This window comes from Chelonia mydas, chromosome 9 (genome assembly GCF_015237465.2).
Source record: "Chelonia mydas isolate rCheMyd1 chromosome 9, rCheMyd1.pri.v2, whole genome shotgun sequence".
NCBI lineage: Eukaryota > Metazoa > Chordata > Testudines > Cheloniidae > Chelonia > Chelonia mydas.
In genome coordinates, this window is record NC_057855.1 from 39300055 (window position 1) to 39320706 (window position 20652).

Here is a 20652-nt window from a genome sequence, read left to right on the forward strand (position 1 = left end):
GTATCTATAATAGAGGAGAAGTAGAATCTCTTTGCTTTTTTTTTAAAAATTAAATTTGTAAAAATTCTGTTTTCTGTAAACTTTGGATTCTGCCAGAGTGCAAAATATCCTAGGAGTGGACCATAATGGTAGTTTCTTTTTGCATTGTGTTAGGAGAGTTCTGATTTCTTCCTGGAGGAGAAAGTGGTCTAACCACGATGTAGGGCATGCTTCTTGCTCTGATGTTTACATTCAGTTCAAGGTCAGGATATTGCCAGCTGAATGCAAGAGGTATGGAGATTACTTATGAAAAATCTAAGTTGGAAATTTTGGATAGGGAGGTTTGGGGCTATCGTATCACAGGCATCATCTTGCAGGTGTTGAATTGTCCCAGGATGATGAGCCTGATTCTCCATTCGCTTCCACTGGTATACATCACAAGTACTGCACTGAAATCACTGGAGTGAAACCAGTATGAGTGAGAGGAAAATCAGGCCTGTTGAGTTTTGTGAACTTTCTTACCATGCCATACAGTACTGCCTGGAAACTTTTGTTGTCTGAGAATTTATAGATTATTAGGATGTCCAGATTAGTTTTGTCACTAGATTCGCAGGTTACACTCAAGGAATCCTTGACCAAAATTTTAAGACAATCAATTTAACAGTTTTGAGTTGTGACTCTTCAAATGAGGACTAAACCTTTTTCAGTCTATTTTATTGCTTCAGAATTGGGTTCTGCCCTCAGGCTCATGCAGGTGTTTACATCTCTCAGTGAATCTGGTAGATGCTGCACACATAATGAGTGTTGTGCATGTATCTGAGGGCAAAAATTGTCACTTAATGTCTTAGTGAGACACTGAATGGAACTAGCTGGTTAAGCAGTTAAGGAATTAGCAGGCAGGTGAAGGAAGAAGAGACAATGATCATGCTGAGTCTGGCTGAACTTAGGACCAGGATACAACTGAAAGGTCACTAGCTGTATCTTCTGTCTACTTTTTAGCATCTTCTTTGTTTAACTGTGATCCTTCATAGCTCAAATAAGGCGAAACAGATGTAGGAAAAGCATCGCTATACAACGTGCCAAACAGCCAAGAGAGTTCATCGTGTGCCCAGTTATCACTAAGTCATGCTTTGCTCACTCTGGACATGGTTAAGTGGTTCTTAGTTAGCTTATAGCTTGTTTGTTTGTTTGTTTTATTTCCTAATATCTAAAACAAAGGGGTTGTGCTTAAAAGTTCTATTTTTAAATGTGTTTCTTTGGTTTGGAATCTTTCAGGAAGTTTCAATCACGGTTACCAGAACAGCCTTGTTGCACACAATCATTCCTAGGAACAGGAAGTTAACTTATATACGTTGCCAGTTGTACTGCTATACTGATGGTTTACAAATCGCAAAATCAGTGTTTGGAACTTATGCCGGGGGGAGGAGGTGGCGGCGGAGGGAGCACAGCCAAATTTAGGCTCATGTGTAAAAAATGTAAAGCTGTCAACAGTTGGGACGAGGACTTCCCAAATTGTAAAGTATGGATTACAGTCATTTGGCATGCCTAGGAGTTCAATGATGTGGTATAAAACAGTAGCTGAATGACTTTACCATATTTTGGAAGTTTATTTAAGCATTTTAAAGATTTCAGGTATTGACCAAAGTATTTTCAGCTTCTCAGGAATATTCTATTTTATTTTTCAGTTTTTCATTTGATGAGTCACTGTAAAAGCAATTAAGGATTACTAAAACAGAAAGCCCTTTGGGTCAGGGACTTCTATTCCTTCATATCTGTAAAGCAGCTAGCATGCTTTTGAATGCTATCTAAGTAATATGGATGGAATAATTAATTTTACCAAATTTAGAACACTCTCAAACATCGTGGACTCTAGATTAAAACCATGCTTGAATATATTTATACTTCCAAAACAAGGTTTATAGATTGCTTTTGTTAATTTCTTTTGTTATCAACAAGTCAATTAATTGTGTAGACAAGTGAATATATATTAGTTTGAGTAGAAAATAAGATGCCTAACTCTGAGATAGGTTTACTGAAATTAAAATAGTCTTCTAGCATGTGAGGGATAAAACTGAAATATGATAGATATTTACTGGAGTGTCCTATGAAAAAGTATGCTTGATTATAAAGAGCTGTGTATTAATCTACAGCTGCTGGCAATTACATTCTTCATTGACTTTGAAGAGTAAGCCAAGAGCAAATGCTGGCCTGTTTAGTTGGTCTGTCTTGCTGGGAATAACAGAGTGTAGGCTGGGAGTTGTTTAGCCTGGGAAAACTGCAATCAGGACCAGGAGAGATGTGGGTCTCTGCCAAAGAAAGGTGACAGCTGTGGACCTGGGAACTTGGAGGGGGTGTCCTTGCTGGACTATGGAAGGGGAATACAGGTGCAGCTGCCCTGAACTATGACAATGATCTTTAGAATAATATAATCAAAGTCTGAAGGATATGTAATTATGGGATTTTACAGAGAGTACCTTATTAGATCATACATTTAAGGTTTATATACAAATTTAAAATCTGAGTGCACATGGCAAGGATGAATTGGTTGGGCTATGTACTATTAGTATCCGTGATGAATTTGTTGAAATACTACTGTAATTATTTCCCACAGAGTCCTTCTCAGTAGCATTAAAGGTGAGGTGCATGTAGAGGTTTAGAATGAATTGCATTTATGGCATGTCTTCAGTGAGAAATAGTTTAAGTAGAACAAAAATGCCCTACTCTGATTCCAATTTTTAATCTGCTGCTTGTAAGACTAATTTTAATATCACAATGTAATAAAAGGAAGATGATAAAAGGCTTTGTTCTAAATAGCACTAATAAACCTATCATTTCAGAAAAATGGCTTTAGGATACTGAACAGTCTGATAGGCTGGTTACCTTTTGCTCTGCTGCAGGGAAAATCTTCAGTGGTTCAGACATGGAAGGGATAATCCATGCATAGCTCTCCCCCTTCCTGTAAATAAGTGGGTGTCCTCTGCCTCCATTGCACCACCTTCGCCATCCCTAGACCCCATGGAGGGACCTCTGCAGGGTCAAAGATCTGCACATGGGAAGAAGGCAGCCATTGATGGGAAAAGAGGCAGCAGGGAGGGCAGGTAAAACATGTACACAACCACTCAGGCAACCAGCTGGAATCCAATGAACGGCTAATTCAGCTGAAATTGTATTGACTATTGTATTGAAATTGTATTGACTGTAAAGCTCCTCCATGCTGTAGACAACTTCTCCAGTGGGAGCTTCTCCAAGGGCAGCAAGTGACAGAGGAATCCCTGCATGTGTGATCCCATTACTGCCATGCTTCAAGTGAGCCAGACAAGTAACAAGGAAGACTTGCAGCCAGTGCAGAGGAACAAAGACAGTGACCTAGAGCCACTAGAATGGAGCACTGCAAATGGCTTGCATTTGACCAATATATCTGAGAGTTAGTTTGCTCTATAGAAAGAATTTAAGTATATACTCAGAACTAGATCAGCCCCTTTGGTGGAAAAATGTACAGGAGAGGCCTGAGGACAGAAAAGAAGGAGACCTCTACAAAAGCTTCATTCTGTTGGGGTTGCTGTTCCCTTATAGAATAATCTTTGCTTTACTGCACTGGCTCTAGGCAGTGCTTAAATTGTGCCAGAGCTTGTCAGGGTAAAGCCCCGGCATCTCTAGGCTTGGGAGTTCATAGCCCTGGCACCTCTGGGCTTGCCACTTCAGTTATGAAAGTAAAAAAGTAAAAAAATTGCTTGAAGCCCAGCACCTCTTTCATTACAAATTAAGCACTAGCTCTTTGTTCCTCTGCACTGGCTGCAAGTCATCCTTACAGAATAGTCAGGGCCATACACAAAGTGCACAGCTGCGCGCTGCTCCTCCCCCCATGGAGGCCTGGGACCCCCACCCCCACCCCCGCGGGGGGGCTGCGTAGGGCCCCAGAATAGCTAGGAATGGCCCTGAGAATAGTCAATACAATTTCAGCTGAATTAACTGTTCATTGGAGTCTAGCTGGTTGCCTGAGTGGGGAGATTGTGTACATGTTTTACCTGCTTTCCCTGCTGCCTCTTTTCCCATCACTGGCTGTCTTCTTCCCATGTGCAGATCTTTCCATGGTCCTTCCAGGTCCTTCCATGGTGTCTAAGGATGGTGAAGGTGGTGCAATGGAGGTAGAGGACACCCACTTATTTGCAGGAAGTGGGAGAGCCATGCATGGATTATCCCTTCCATGTCTGAACCACAATGGAAAAAACGTTTTCCAGGATTTACCATTTGAGTTTTGACTTACTGAAGACCTTTATACTTCTCCCTTAATGATTAGATGACGATGTAATCACTTCTTCATTTCTAATTAGCTACTATAACTGGCAGCTATTTACTTTTTTTTAAGAGCAGTTAATGGAATTTTAATTTCTACTCAGATTTGCAACTGTCTTGTCTATTCAATATTTTTCTAACAAGGTATTTCTAAGTGTAATTCTTTGTAATTAGAGCACACTTAGACTGTCCACCTTTTAATTTGAAAAGGGCTTAAGTGTCTTTGATTTCAGTGTTGTTCTGGTAACAATTACATGACCAGAATTTTGATTTAAAACCTTTTTTTTTTTTTTTTAGGTTTCCACATTATCAGAACTACCATCTTCCAAATGACAAGTTATGGTTGTCAACAGCATGAATTAGTGTTATAACAGAAATCAATCTTTCCTTTCTCTGGTTACTGATAGCCTTGAGAATGATTTTTGCGAAATTATAACAAAAGTATAGCTAGTACAATGTGTCACTTACCTGGCTAGATTGGTTGCATGTCGTTGTCAGCATAACTAGTGAGAACTCAACAAGTTTTGTTTCCTCTCAACTCTCTCTTATTAAAAAATATAATACAGGAAATTTAAGCTCCACATTAAAGGAAACTAACATTTTAATTCTCAATTCCTTAATCGTGGAGGGTGCATAGAAGCAAAATCTGAGCTTAAGGACATAACAACGGGGTATAATTAAATAGAAAAAGGAAAGGGAAAAAATCCCATATATGAACAATGTAAATAGCAAGATAAACTACCAGTAACAACTTATATGAATAATTCCCTATGTACAGTATTTAGCTGCTAATACCAATATAGCCATCATGCTGGAATACACACAGTAGTAAAAGAAAAATTTCTCACAAAGATCATCATATAAAAGAGAGACAAGAAAGGGCCCAACCACGCAATTTTTGTTCCATTTACAGTGGGACTACTTCAGTGAATAAGGATCATGTGAGCAAGGTGGGCAAGACTGGATCCCAAAATAAAATCAGATCCTGTTTGTTTCACTCATATTGATTTCAATGAGATTACTCCTGTGGCCAAGGGAAGTGGAGCAGGATTTGGCTCATAACTTATAAAAAGAAAAACTAACTTAAATATCTGCAATAGTCTGAAAACTTACTTTACTTCAAGGATGGTGACCTATGCTTATTGGCATATTCTAATTGGAAAAATTTCCTGAACTACATATTTACCAACAAGATCTGTATGCAATGTTGATAATATATGGCAAAAATATCATACAGGTAAACTACAGCTAAAGAAATGGAAATAATATTTCACTGGTTAAAACAATCTCAATTAGTCAAATATAGAGTATTTCATACTTACGAAATCCACCATTTACTATTTGCTCTAGGAGAACTCCATTAAAAAGGCAAGAATATATCTGATCCATAGGAAACTCATAAGCTGAATAAATATAGTGGAAAAAATATCTACTTAGGCTCTTTAGAAATCTTACTGGATTTGGAGTTGAGGGGTATTCAGCCTGCAGTTCCAAGTAAATCATAAACTTGGGCTTTTGTGTGTGTTTCTTTCAGATCTCCTACTTTCACTTGTTCGTGCTCATTAAATCCTTACCATATATACAGAATCTATTTGCATGGAGACTCATTTCTTTCTGTGTGCAAAGGAAGATTATTTAAATACCAAAGTCTATGTATCAGAAAAACATTAATCATATTTGGTTACTTTTAGGCAAAGCATTAGTGATATGCTTTAACTGGGCACTGTGAATGAAATCCATTTTCCCAGCATGAAACTAGCAATCAGGTTTTATGCAGGTAAAGTGCTGCGATGATTAGGGAAGCAAACAGTGTTCCAGCCTGGGGCTAGGATGAGAAACCACAGGACAACCTTGCTAGCTCACAGAAATGCTGAATGGCCACCTTGGAATCTAAGTATAAAATATTCAGGGAGAAAACATTTTGGGAAGTGATGGAGAAGTTGGTGACCAAGGCATTCAAAAAAGAAATCTCAGCCCTGTTTGAGACATGCAGAAAGGAATTATGTAGGCCTTGCACAACAGCCAGACAATCCTTCTGTGGCTTCAAATTCTCTTGATGTCATAAAAGAGATTAACTGCCAGAGGATTTTGGCAGTGAAATAGGCAAAATGTCTAGCCCAATCTTCTCCAACAGAACATTCTCCAACAATAATGCATGACGTCCTAGACCTATGTCTGACCGTGTAATTAACTGCGGGGGGGGGGGGGGGGTGTGGGGGGGAGCATACGAGATGTTGGACAAGTGCAGCCTTGAAAAAGTAGATGCTGGAGATTCCATGAAGCCAATCACACCATTTGGAGATTGGAGCCATGACATGTACAAATAAAAGATTATACTCAGGTTTACTTAATTTTGCTTTAAATTCCCCACCACCAAAGTTTATTTTAAATCTACAAGATCAAGTGGTCCAAATCTTTGAATCATGAAATCCATCTGGGACCTCCAATCATTAAATTTAAATTAAAGATGAAGAGACTCAAATCCAACCTATGCACAGCCTTCTAGGGAGATTACGTTTCACTGGTGGACCTCAAGGAGACCTATGTTCCTATAACTCTTAGAAAAGCTCACAGATATTTGTTCAGATTTATGTACTAACAGAGTCACTTACAGACAATTTATGAAAATTTTTCATTTTGGTTGATACTTTTAATTTTTATTTTGTTTTGCTTAGGATGTGGAAATCCCACGTTTTCACTTTTTTCCCCCCTGGGGATGGGGAAAGGGAGGAGAGTGGAATAAAAATGTGAGTAATTTTTCCCTTCCCACTGAAACAAAACAAATAAAATTTAAAGAAAAAAATTCTAATGAAATCAAGGTGTTTCAAAATTTTTGTTGAAATATATTTAATCTTTTTTTTTTTTACTAGTCCTAGTTAGGACTAAAAAGTCATTCTCAAAGGTCTTTTACTGAGAATCTAGTGATACATCTCTAGCAGATGAGAGAGACAGGCATTCACATCTATCTATATCTCAATTGCCGGATTTGAGATCTCTCAATAGAAAAAGGAATACAAAAACTCAGACCATTTGTTTGGGAGAAGATGCATAACTCTCTTGTGACTTCAGAACTTGTGATTATGAGGCCATCTTAAACTCACCATTAGGTACATTTAACCATATTCATACTGCTATCTTTATAAAACTCCTGCTGAATAAATTCCATTGTTGAACATGCTTTTGTTGTTTCAGTTTTTCTGCAGTGACCTGCTTCTCTCAACTTCAGAATTTTGAGTATGGCTCTGGCAAACTGTAATTTATAGCTTTGCAACAATGGTTTTACAACAGGCTCTGCTAAGTGGGAGTTTCTTGCCTAACAAAATTTTAAAAGATCCTGTCCAGGTTGACTGCTTTGTACTGATCTAAGGAACTAGAGTTAGAAGCTTTTTTAAGTGTGTAGAAGCTGCAGCAGTCAATTGTCTGGAAGGGACATCAGAGCTGTGTTCTAAGTATCTTTCTATACATTTAGTATTTAAAAGCTAAATAACTTGGTCTATTATTTAAAGAAATAAGCTTTTATTATATTTAGAGTGCTTTAATGCAAATAATATTAAATTTGAAAGCATTTGTTCACCAACATGAAAGCTGTCCTACAACATACTAATGACCTTTGTCTTTGAATCTAGCTTTCTGATTCATATTAATAATTTTATAGTTTAACGATATAGCTGCTGATTTAGAATTTAATTAGCTTACAATTATGAAGTTTCTTTAGCAGCCGCATTTCTGATTCCCAACTCAGCTGTTAGAGAAGCCTACAGAAAAAGGACAAAGCATCTTTAAAATAGTTGAGTCCTGCTTCATATTATAATGTGCTAAAAGTCCTTTATGTCAAAGGGGATTTCACAGTGGTTGAAATGGTTGAACATTCCCTGTGTGGCACAGGAGTGGAAGATTCAATAGGCAAAGCCTATTCCCACCGCGTTGGTTGGAGGTGGGGAAGCTGACCTAGATAGTAATGGATTCTGTTTGTTTCCAGATCATCCTTTGAAATAGTATTTAGAGTGAGACTGTGACTGACTCATACATACGTGTGTGCCTGCCTGTGTGCAAGGATCTTTTCACCTTCTTCTTGAGCAGGGACTGCCCTCTCCTGTTACCTCCTGCCTCCTACGGTCTTCTCAAGTGTAAGCCATCCCAAATGGAGGTAGAGAGGGCAGAAGCTAGGACCTTCATGCTATCTCACTTCAACCCAGCCAGTATTGCTGAGGAGTTTTATTAACTAACATGATGTTCAATATGACTTTGACGTTGGTGTAGACAGGGATCATCCTGTTAACTTTGGGCCAGCTGGTCAAGGGTAAACCATGCAGTTCCAGTTAACTGGGATTTATCTATGACCAGTTGATATCATGTTACACATGATAATCCCTGACTTCAAAATGATGTTTAATATCATGGTTAGTTAACACAGTGACTGAAGGTCATAATTTCCTAGAGAAGACAAGCTTCTAATGAATAGTGCATTCGGTGAACCATTTGGATCCAGGAGTCATAGTGCTTCTCAGTCTTCTTTTTAAGAAGGACCTGAAGGTAAAGGAGGTGAGAGAACTGCTTTTGCCAGGGGTGGGCCATTGCCTCTCCAGTTTTTGAGGCCAAAATGCATCTTACTTTACCTAACTTGTTTTGGGGTCTCTGCCCTTGCATGCTAATGCAATCCATTGAGTTTCAAAGGGGTTCTGAGGAAAAATACTATTGCTCATTTTTCAGTGTTAGTGGGTAGAACTGGGCAACTGATTATCTGCTCCCAGAGCTCACCCTCAGGTTTTGGTTCTGCGCAGTTCTGTTCTGTCACCTCTCCTTTTCAGTGCACATAGGAGGCTGTTAGAAGAGGTGACTGGAGAAGTGGATTACATTGTCTTCACCATGCTGATATCCAAGCTAAGTATTTCCATTAGTGGAATGTTGGTTAGATTTTTGCCCCAAATAGCTTGTACCATGTAAAAACAAAAATACGTACAGGCCAACATTTTCAGCCTTAACTGCCTACACTCTGGTACCTACATCAATATTATAAATTTAGGTGCCTAACTGTAAGTAAACAAGGTTGAAAATTTTGGCCAGAGTGCTTAATTCATGTGAAAGTCCATGACAAAAGCATCTGAACATACCATATAAGCTAACCTACTGTATATATAACTTGAACTTGGCTATTGTTCAGCTGAATATACTGGTACTTACATAAAAAGCTAAAATAGGTGCAAAGTTCTGGCTGTAAAAAGATGTTAATATATGCACCCTTTCTTCCTGTTCCCTTTTTAAATGAAGGGGATAGTTTTTTTTTCCTCACTGTGTCACATAGTGTATCTTTCATGCCTCATGACTTTTCCATCAAATGTTCAATCTTGCATTCTTTGTGCTTCCAAAAGGATTGGGCCTGATTACACAGAAAGAATAGGAGAATGGCTTTTCAAGAACTACAATATATGTGTGTATGTGGGCTCCTCGGTGCTGCCACAATACAAAAAAAAATTGTATTTTAATGTTTTTATTAAGTTGTAAATTTTTTTTCTAGAGATTTGGTTTAAAATATGTCAACTTTTATTCAAAAATGTGTTTTCAGACACCAGTACTGGGTGATTGGTTGGTTTTTTATTTATTTATGAGAGAGAGGAGAGATCATCTCTGCCCATTGATCTGCTGTTTGTTGTGAGATTATACGGTATGACCTCTACCCATAGAGGGAGATGATCCTGCCCAGTCACACTGAAAGACTCTCAGAGATTTGTCAGGTGCTGGCAGCACTGAATATAACCAATTATGCTGCACCGTATGTGATATAAAATTGTAATTTTCTCTTTTTAGATTAACAGGCATAGCAGAATATAGCAGAGGAAAAATCACCAATTTTTGCACACCCCACAGTTCTTTGTAATTTAAAATGATGGGTATTTTAAATTGTAGCTCAGAAGCTTTAATAAAAAAAAATTCTGTAAGTAATGTAGATTTTCCAAATATACTATATTTTTTTGTCTCATTATTTCTTGGAAAGCCTTGTCCTGAATTCTGAACAATAGTTCTGTGATTACATCATAGTCTTCAAGATGAGCTTTCTTGTTCAGGCAAACCTTAGAAGTTTGAATATGCAGTGTTCTTGTACTCATGTTGGTCCCAGGATATTAGACAAACAAAGTGGGTGAGGTAATATCTTTTATTGCACCAACTTCTGTTGGTGAAAGAGACAAACTTTCAAGCTTACACAGAGCTCTTCTTCAGGCCTGGGAAACTAACTCAAAGTGTCACTGCTAAATACAAGATTTGAACAGATTGTTTAGCATAAATTAACACATATTTCAAGGGACCATTTCATCCTCACCCATAACACTTTTACATTCAACAACGAGCACTTTGTCCAAACCATGGGAACAATCATGGGTACTAGGATAGGTCCCCAATATGCCACCGAAATACCCCGAGAGAACCTGCTTCAATACAGACATAAAACCCCCTCTGACCACATATGCCTAGTTGTCACCTACCACCCCACACTGGGATCCATATGGGGTATCATCAAACAACTACAACCCATGCCCAGTGGGTACCCCATCCTGGAAGAAATATTTCTGAACCCTCTCTTCTGACCTTTAAACAACCCCCGAACCTCTCCAAGCTCATCCTCAGAAGCAAGCTCCCCACAGACTAGGACACACCAACTCAGTGTCACCAGACCCTGCCAGAACAACAGATGCAAAACCTGTGAATATACTTCCACTACTACAATGATCAATGCCCCCTACAACATACCTTTTAAGATCCCTGGGTCCTACACATACCTATCACAGCCTAACCCAGGGTACTAAATGCCCCAGTAAAAGCAGACAATCACTATGCTATTGAATGAACTCACACAGGAAAATGATAAGACAAAAACATCTTATCACCTATAGATGAACACTTTTCACAAAGCTATCACTTTATATCTGATCTCTCACTCCTCATCCTCAAAGGAAACCTGCACACTTTCAAAAGATGAGCTTGGGCATGGGCGGCAGGTATAATAGGCCGACCCACTGATGGACAACTGGGCTGCGGTGCCCCCTGCTTCCCTGAGACCCCCCACCCCCAAGGGTCCCACTGCTCCCTGTGTCCCTTCTCCTCGGGGCAGGGAAGTGAGGAGCAACGCGGAGAGCCAGTGGAGTGAGGAGGCTTGGCTGAGCGCTGCTGGGGCCAGCGGCTTGGCGGGGGGCCTTCAGGGGCGGGAGGAGCAGGTGCTCAGGGAGGCTGCTGGCAGCTCTTGGCCCAGCTTGACTGTGGTGGGGCCGGGAGGGAGGGCTGGCGACTCAGACCAGAGCTGGGGCCAGGGCAGCAGCTTGGCCCAGCACTGGGGCAAGCTTGGATCTCGGGGCGACTGCCAGCTCATCCCAGGGCTCGGGGAGGCTGCTGGCTCGATTTGTTGTTGGGGCTGGCCCAACTCTGGCAGCAGTGGGACCGGCTCGGGGGGTGGGGGGGGGATTCTGGTGGCTTGGCCTGGTGCTTGGGGGGACTTGCAGCTTGGCCTGGCACTGGGTCCAGGCTAGCACTCGGGTGGGGGCGGGGCAGAGGCTCGGCCAAGTGCTCGAAGGGGCATTGGGCGGGGGGAAAGGAGGGCAGCTGGGGCTGGTGGGTCAGGGCTCCTCTGGTTGCAGGGGCCCCCTCAGGGCTTTTCCTTTTACAGGAGAGGAGGGCTCAGGTGCGCAGGGGGTGGGGCCGGCGAGCTAGCATCCCCAAAGCGGATTGTTCACCCACCGCCCGTGAGCCTGGGAGCTTAAATTCATAACTCCTTCCCCCCCTTAAATTCATAACCCCCCCTTTGCTTCCACTCTCTCCCCCCATCCCCCCCATCCTTTCCTCCCTATGACTGGAGGGGTGTTTACCTTGAGTGGTCCCTTGAAATGTGTTAACTACTTATGTTAAACAATCTGTTCAAATCTTGTATTTAGCAGTGACATTTTGAGTTAGTTTCTGAGACTGAAGAAGAGCTCTGTGTTATCTCGAAAGCGTCTCTTTCACCAACAGAAGTTGGTCCAATAAAAGCTACCTCACCCAACTTGTCTCTTTAAGGAGGAATTAATCATTTAGGCCCAGAGCCTCCAAAGTGTTTAGTTCTCTAAGTACCTTGGAGGTTCTGGGCCTTCGGCCCCCACCACGGAAAGGTCCTGATTTTTTCTTTCATATGCTAAGTGCCTTAAGTGCTTACAGGATAGGCCCTATATTTTTGGTAAAGCTTGTCTGAAACTAAAGCCTGGCTAAATTCTTATAAGCAGGGCGATGTCTTAGGAGCAAATTGCTGGTAGAATTATGAACTCTTAAGAAACATAGGCTGATATACAGGAAACCCTGGTAGATCCTTAAGTGTGGTGACACAAACAGCACCATTCTATAGTTGGGCTTTAAGACTTCAAAGGTGGAGAAGATGAGTTATTAGTGAGAAGGTATCTAGCTACACACAGAGATATGCTATCCAGTTTGAGAGATGATGATGTATGTGAAAGGATATATAGTACGATAGAAATTTTGACTATCAAGTTTTTGTGACCCTTTAGCTCAAGCTGTGTATAGCAAAGGGTTCTATGCTGTAGTCCTATATAGTGTTTCCTCTCTTCCTACATTAGTAAACATTGTTAATACACATGCTTTAAAACTGCTTTCATCTCTGATTCATACAACTTCTCTGTGAAGTAGCCTTCAGTGTGCTGACAACATGAACATAGGGTTGTATTGCTTACTCTGCTTTTTTGTTCTCATTCAAAGTTCACACACATCCTGGGTGTGAGCTCTGCTCTCTTTACTCTTCCTGCTTACTCTGCTGTGGCCTGCTGTCCTTGGCTGAACAGCTGCTGCTATTACACCACCTTTTTCCCCATCTGGGAGGGCAGATGGACTAATCCATAAACAGCCAATATTTCTTCATAGATCAGTTCCTAGATGGGGCTAAATTGAACCGTTGACAACCTTCCCAGCCATTCTGAATCTGTCCATGCTTGGACTATGTGACACGAAACCAGAGAGGTCTTCCACTGTCTTTACTACATATAAATCTTGGAACAGTGAAAAAATGTAAAGTAAGAAATTGATGTTGTGTGGCCCAGGTGCTAAGAACACTTACATTTATTACCTTATTCCTTTGTAACACTTTCTGTAAAACAGTACATGCTTCAAGGACTTCCACTCACTTTCCCTTCCCCTACCAAACAACAACAAAATGTCTTCCACGGATACAGCACATACTGTGACATAATAAAAGTGACATTTGATTTTTGGTTTTGCATCTTCCCCTAACCAGGAGGAGTGTGAAAGTTAGAGAGCTTTCATTTTTCATGTTCCAACTGAAGCCGTGTTGCTTTTCATTGAACATTGTAATTGTGCTTTACTGCTTACACATTTAGTACATATTCATTGTGTTTAAGGGAATCAAAAAGTTATTTGACTTACGTATTTTCAGACCCTCACAATTTTCCCCTGAGTTTCTTAAAAAAAAAAAAAAAAAAGAGAGAGAGAGAGAGGGAAAAAAAGAGAAATTAAATCCTTTTTTGCTCATTTCTTACTGGATAGATACCTTCTCTACAGTGTGTTTGATGCCATCTAATAGAACACACTTTTCTGTAAGAAAAACCTCTTTCTCTGGCAACCTGTTTCTTAATAAACCTTAACTAAAACCAGTCATTACATTTTAGGAATAAAAAATGTTTATAGGGATTGGGGTTTTTTATGCCAATTAAACAGCTTAATTTAATTATCTATCTCTACCTTTACAGATCTTGAGTTTCTTTACGTAAGTCAGTAAGATTTATTCACCTTGGCAATCAATTATGCTAGACCAGTTCCTCTACCGAAATATTTATTCTTTTCCCTTCTTACCAGACCTTACTGGTCCTCTTGTAGACTCTGTCCATTGTCCCACAAGTCAGTCTATAACATTTTACAGACAATATTAATGAAGAATCTGTAGGTAACTATAGGTTACTGGAAATGGGCTGCGGTTGTGACAGTTCCATAAAGAAAATGATACATTTCACTTCAAAACATTTGTTGTCACAAGAATGGTAACAAATTTTAATTGAAGGGTAGAATTGCTTTCTTGTATAAATTGGCCCATGTGTATTGTGTGCTTTTCACCTTTGTTCACCATCTGTCCTGGCTGAAACTGATGTCTGCCATCTGAGGACTGCCTCCCTGATGCTTAGTTTTCTGATTAGATGCTCATGGCACCCTTAAAAAAAAAAAAACCCACACAACAAAAGATAATAGGGAGTCTTTGTATGGTGCACACTTCTATATCCCCAAGGCGCTTTTGTGTTTGCACCCTTCCAGCAGCCTTTTGTATGTCCAGACCCCAGATGGTTGCCTGCAGCCGCAGGCCTTTTGTAGAAGAATCATACACAAATTGTGTAATGGAAAATAAACTGTATTTACTGGGCTTTTGAAGTAAATGAACATTTCCAAGTTTAACAAACAGGCTCTGAGGGGAAATTGCCAAAAATGCATATTACTGCAAATCTTGGTGAAATATTTAAAGAATTGATAACATTACTTAAACTATTTACTGGGTGCACTGAAAAACAAAGGAGTGCAGAAACTGAAGATCGAAGGCAAAAATATAAAATTATTAGGATAAAAATCAAATATTTATCGCTAGAGGTTAGAGCTGGGCAAACAATGCAAACATTCCCATTTTTAAATAAAAACACTTAGGCCATGTTCTTTACTGACAAACATTTGAGTGATGTAGTTGTATTGGAAAAAACACTATCAAGAAGCAAATTTCAAAGTTGCAAGGGTGCATATTCACAGGAATTTACAATTGCAAATATTCTTGCTGAAAGTCCTTGTGCACTCATCCAGTCAGAGAACAGAAACAGTAACCTGTGTTTTAACTGAGACTCCTAAGACTCCGGCCTGAAATACTGGCAATCAATCTGAGTTTAAGTAATAAGAATTAAAAAAAAAAAAAAAGATATTAGTCAAATTCAAATAATGGCTTAAAAGCCATCTGCTCACAAATATTTTAGGAGCAGAACAAGTCTAAACATACTGAATAAAGTATTGATGTGGGTTATTTCCTCAGCTCTCCAAGATAGAATGCTAAAATGGTAAACAGAGTTCTTCTTCTAGTTAAGGAAGTAGTAATTGAGAGAGAATATTATAAAATATTATGGAAGAAGAGAGCTTGAAATAGTAAAATTACTGCAATATTAATTGACTGTCTAATGTTTTGATGAGGTTGCACAGCTGGAACACGTTGAGTGACAGTGATAGGGTGTCTGTTTTTCTGGAGGAATACATCTTTAGCCCTTGGCATTATTAAAGCTCTGTCTTGCAGAAGATTGGATTTTTCCTGAGAAAACAAGGGACTAACTGGAGTTACCTTTAAGTAAAGAGATTCTGTTCGCAAGGAAGATACCTTGAAGGAGAAATGCTTATTTTGGATCTATATTTCCAGCTGCTTGACATTTATATTTCGAAATATAATGGAAGTTATCTGCTAGGGTAGCTTAAGGAGACCCTGATGAAGAAAAAACCTGTAACTAGTCTGTTCCATTTTCTTAAGGTATTACATAAGATAAAGCATGGTAGTGCATATATTTTCTAGATTTTCTTAAACAGATAATGTATTTACATTTGGGTGACACTTCTGTCCAAATTAACAAAGTATCATGACAGAATTTTCAATAATAGCTAAATAACTGACTCAATTATTTGTCAGAGGCATTATAAATGGAAGTATTCTTGGTTTGAGGCACAAGAGAAGTAAGGTTTATGTCTCTGTGTGTGCATACATTATGATCTCCATTTCTAAACATAGATATGACCCAATGTAAGGGATTGAGGAGTTTCCAGGAATAGTTGCTTTGGGTCATTGTATACATGTTAAAAACCAGACACTATAGCAGTAACATGTTACTAACTCCAGTCCCAAATCCTTACTCATGAGGGGACCACACGGGTATGTTTTGTCAGCTCGCTGGCACAATAAATATGTGAAGCAGTAGAAGGTTTAGAAAGGAGAAATGGGCTATGACTTACTAAGTGTGCTGATGATACCCAGCTGTAAGTCTCTATCACATACGTTTTGGCATGGGGTAGTGGAATGTCCAGGTGATTTTAGGGCTTGGCTGTCAATTCAGATAAGGCTGAGATAATGTTGATGTGTTGGGTGAAGCACCTGGATGAGTTGATGAGGATTATACTGACCCCACTAACTGAAGGAGAGTAACTGCTTTTTGTAACATGGGTGCACAGTGTACAGCACCAATTAGTATATTGTATCCTGGGCTGGTCTTAGATGCGCCAGGACTAGTCAAGGACACCTACACTCACCTGCCCCTGATAAAAAGAATTTGACTTTGTTTCTCAGAGGTTGATCTTGTCACAGTTACCCTTGACTTTGTTAATTTGAGATCAGATTGCTGTCATGCATACTACAAGTCGCTACACTCTGAAAGCTAGTACAGAATGATTTTTTGCTGCATCAATGGAGTTTCAAGCCAAGAGCATATTATACCAAAGCTCCAGGATCTACAATAGCTGTCTAACTTGTCCAGGTGGAATTCATGGCATTGTAATGCCTTAAAAAGATCTGAATAATTGGGAGACACTTACTTGAAAGGCGACCTCCCCATGCCAGACTGCTGTAGTTGAGATCAGCAGAGGCGTTCGTGCAGAGCTCCCTCATTTAAACAGATCATTTTCCATGAGGGGGTCCTTTGCTTTGGCATTAAGCCCCTTGGCTTCCAGAACCCAAAATAGTTAGGATAGGCCTTTTAGCATGAATTAGGCTTTCTCGCAGTGGAAACGATTTTTATCTTATTATGTCTTCTGGGGAATACTTGTTTTGTTTACTGATGGAGTAGGGCAAGTAGTCAATTAAAATATTTATTTGAAAGTTAGGTTTATTTTGTATAAATCTAAATAAAATAGTTGAGGTGACTTTCATCTGTTCACCGTAATGTGGTGGTGTGGCTGCTATTTCCAACTACATCTTGCATGAAGAAAAGGCACACTTTTGGATACCAAATCCATAAAGAAATCAATTTAGTTCTGACAGTTGAAACTGACATAAACAATGAGACCATGCACTTTGATGAAGATGGGATATGAGTGAAATACAAAAGGATTTAAAAGACAAATTTTCCTCTTACCCATGGATATTGTATGCAGATATTCTGAGAAACTGGCTGTGTGTGTAGAGGGATAATTAATTATGTTATTGGATATGAACTATATATTGAACTTTGGAACCAAGATTTTCAGAAGAGAGTAATGATTTTGGGTACCCAATTTAAGACCCCTTAAAGGGGCCTATTTTTAGTAAATACTGAACACCTACCCTTTTAAAATCAGTCTCCTTTAGAGTAGCTCAGATTGGTCACGCAAAGTTGCGGGACCCAATATCACTACCCACTTTTGAGAAGCTGTGTGGAATACCCTTTACATAAGAGTTAAATTATGTGGTCTTGATGGCTGGGTTGTCTGGACCAGTGTATACAGCCTTTCACCTTTATAGCAGTGGTTTGCATTGAATCCAGGGGTATATGGTAGTGACCCAAAAACGTTACCACTTTTGCGCAGCGGCCTCTGTGAAATGAGCAGTTGGTCTCAGTCCAGTTCCTAGTGCAATTCATATAATTAAAAAAACCCCATGACTCAGGCTTTGTCTACACCACAGCTTTTAGCGACATGGCTGAGTCGCTAAAGCCATGCTTCTAAAAGTCGTGCAGTGTAGCCGCTGTTAGTCAGCTCTCCTGCCAACAAAAATCTTCCACCCCCAACAAGCAGGGTTAGCTTTGCTGGCAGGAGAGCACTCCTGCTGACAACGCACTATTCACACTAAAAATTTTTGTCTTTCGGGTGTGGGGGAGGGAGATTAACACCTCTAAAAGACAAAAACTTTTGTCTTTCAATTGCCAGTGTAGACATAGCCTCAGACAGCCTTGCTAGTGATCAGAGAACCAGTACCAAACAACCAGAGACTCAATTCACTGCTATAGGTGGTCCCTTCAGGTCAAGATTGAATAGTAATGTGACACAGCTCTTCCTGTAGATATGTATCGTCTTTCTAAATAAAGGATGATTTTTCTCCTCGTCATCTGGAATTTAGTAATTACTAGAGATGAGCAAGAGTATAGAATTTTGTTTTGGATCAAATTTGACAATTTTTTACAGGTCTTTGTGACTTTGTTTCATCTGTTTTTCTCCCATCTGAACTTAAAGTGCCTGAATTTCAAGTATAACCAATTTATCAAATGCATCTCAACATATCTTTTATTATGTAAGGTCCTAAGCTCTTGGAAACTAGAGCTTTGTCCACACTGGCAAGGGAAAGACAAAACTTTTGTCATTCAGAGGTGTTAAAAAAAAAAAACACCCTCCACCCCGCCAAAAGACAAAATTTTGTCGAGGACAAGTGCTGGTGTGCATAGGTGCCGACTCCGTGGGTGCTCCGGGGCTGGAGCACGCACGGGGAAAAATTAGTGGGTGCTCTGCACCCACCGGCAGCCAAACTCCCCGCCCCCCCCCGCCTCCGCCTCATCCCCTGTACACACCGTGTCCCTGCTCCTCCGCCTCCCACCCAACATTTGCCACCACCAAACAGCTGTAGCAGTCTCTGGGAGGGAAGGGGAGGAGGCAGGGAAGAGGTGGGGCCGGAGACAGGATTTGGGGAAGGGGTTGGAATGGGGGCAGGAAGGGGCAGAGTTGGGGCAGGAACTTTGGGGAAGGGGTTGGAATGGGGGCGGGGCAGGGGTGGAGTTGGGGCGTGGCTGGGGGTAGACGGGGGTCGAGCACCCAGTGGCACCACTAGAAGTTGGCACCTATGCTGGTGTGAACAGCACTTTGTCGGCAGGAGCACTCTCCTGCCGACAAAGCTAACACCGCTCATTGGGGGTGGCAGATTTTGGCGGCAGGAGAGCTCTCTCCTGCTGACAAACAGCGGCTACACTGCGCACCTTTTAGTGGCACGGCTGAAACGGCACAGCCACGTCGCTAAAAGCTGCGTAGTGTAGACACAGCTTAGAGCTATGCTACTTTGTATGTTTGGAAGTTGCCTCGTACTTTGTGGATGCTACAAGAAACATGCATCCGATGAAGTGAGCTGTAGCTCACGGAAGCTTATGCTCAAATAAATTTGGTAGCCTCTAAGGTGCCACAAGTCCTCCTTTTCTTTTTGCGAATACAGACTAACACAGCTGCTACTCTGAAACCTGTCAAGAATGGTTGTGTGGCTAGATGAGAGATGGTTTAAAAAAAACAAACACATTTACTAAAGTGTATATGAAATTGCCAAATTTGGTCCAGATCCAAATTTAGCATCAGTTTTAAAAATCACAGCCTAAAATGGTTTCTGCACTGATGTGATTGTTCTCCATTTTAAGTATAAAATATAGCAACTGCCAAACATTTTAAAAAAAGAATGGTAAAGGCAGCGAATAGCAATTCTGAAGGGTGACCACTTACATTAACAATTAAATAATGAATTTGTGGAATGGAGTTTGCTGAAAATGAAGGCATCCTGTTTTTCTGAGAGGGTGGTGTAACTTCCTGATCTAGCTCCCTGTGTAATGGGACTTATTTTTAAAATACTCTTATTAGTCTTGCAGTAAAGTATTTAATTTTTAAAATATCATGTCTTTGGTAAGGTGTTCATTATTTTTCATTGAGAGGCTCATCGTATAGGAGGGTTAGAAACCAAAGATTTTATTAGAGGATGACCAAATCTTGCTAAAATAACCTGTAAAATGAGATGTACAAAAGAACTTGCAAACACTTGTGCACGTGCTTAACTTGACTAGTTTGAGTAGTCCCACTGATTTTAGGACCTGCATAAGTGTTTGCAGGATCTGGGCCTTAAAAGGTATAATGAACAACCATGAGAGGAAGGATGATCCCGTGGTAGGGCATGACTAGCTTCACACTTCACACCTTGTTTCAAGTCTCTGCTGTGCCCCAAACTTCTGTGTGACTGTCATTTAGGCCCAGATTCTCCAAGGTACTGAGGCTCCTCATTTCCATTCAGTGAAAATTAGTAGCCTCAGTATCTGATGAACCCTGTCCTGGGCCTTCACTGAACCACATTGGCTCCTGGTGCATGTACTTAAGTGTAGTTCTGATTGTTTTCAGCTAGGAACTTGAAATATCCACTCTCAACGGCTGATGGAGGCTCATGACATTGTCAACATGAAACCCACACACTTAGCGATGGGAGGTGGGTGTCAAATGTCACACGAGCAAGGAATCTCAACAAACTTTTTGGTTACGGGGCGGGGGGGGGGGGTTGCTGAAGCTCTGTGTCGTCTTATCCTCTCTATAGTAGCAGTCAAGTTTAATCTATATTGGCTTTTGCAATTAGGTATTTCTTTCAATATACTGTAATTTCCTTATGCTTATTTACTCATAATTGAATGC

The 20652-nt window shown here is 40.3% G+C and overlaps 1 protein-coding gene across 1 annotated transcript in view; it reads left to right on the top strand.

Annotated features, from left to right (window-relative positions):
• The window catches only part of SPSB4 (splA/ryanodine receptor domain and SOCS box containing 4), a 309660-nt gene that overhangs the window by 128873 nt on the left and 160135 nt on the right, over window positions 1–20652 (top strand). The gene's annotated exons all lie outside the window — the stretch shown is intronic.